The sequence below is a fragment of the Triticum aestivum genome, chromosome 3D (assembly GCF_018294505.1).
Source record: "Triticum aestivum cultivar Chinese Spring chromosome 3D, IWGSC CS RefSeq v2.1, whole genome shotgun sequence".
Lineage (NCBI taxonomy): Eukaryota > Viridiplantae > Streptophyta > Magnoliopsida > Poales > Poaceae > Triticum > Triticum aestivum.
Genome location: NC_057802.1, coordinates 29,629,371 through 29,630,003, shown reverse-complemented (window position 1 = coordinate 29,630,003; position 633 = coordinate 29,629,371).

The following is a 633-nucleotide window of genomic DNA, read 5'->3' as shown; positions in this document are numbered from 1 at the left end:
TTCATGTACCAATTATGTAATCTTCGCATCATCGTTGTTAGAGATCTTTCATCTTTGACGAGAGGCTTCCCGTAATGGTATTTGTGTTCGTCCACCTCCAAGAAATCATAATGTACATCGTCGGGCAGGTAATCTCCAAGATTGCTATGACCGGGCACCATCCTCGGATCATTAGCGACGATGTCGCTAGACACCTTGAGCGGGGGGCACGATTGGTTCGCTTGTTCGCCGAGCTGGGCAATTTTTTCCCAGCTCGTCGTTCTTTTAACCTTTGATCACTGACAGTACTTCCCGACCGCTCCGCTTCGACAAATGTCTTTGCAATAATGCGCTCATAGTTGCCTTTCGGCAGTGACTTTGGTGGTTTTGTCAGGGCAGCCAGAGTGCGCTTCGCTTTCACCGGATCTACCTTCTCCTCCGGAGGTGGATGTTTCTTTGCTTTCACCCCTTCAAAGAAGTTCGTCACTTCGGCTCGCACGATCTTCGTGGTTTCCTCCTCGGTCCTCTCGTATGGTAACTTCTCTAGAGTCTTCAGAGAAGGACCGAATCTGTATTGCCTCCCGCCTCTGGCTGTACTGCTAGACGCCGGCAGAGCAGACGGATCGGCTGCGGCTGTCTTCTTTCCTTGCTTAC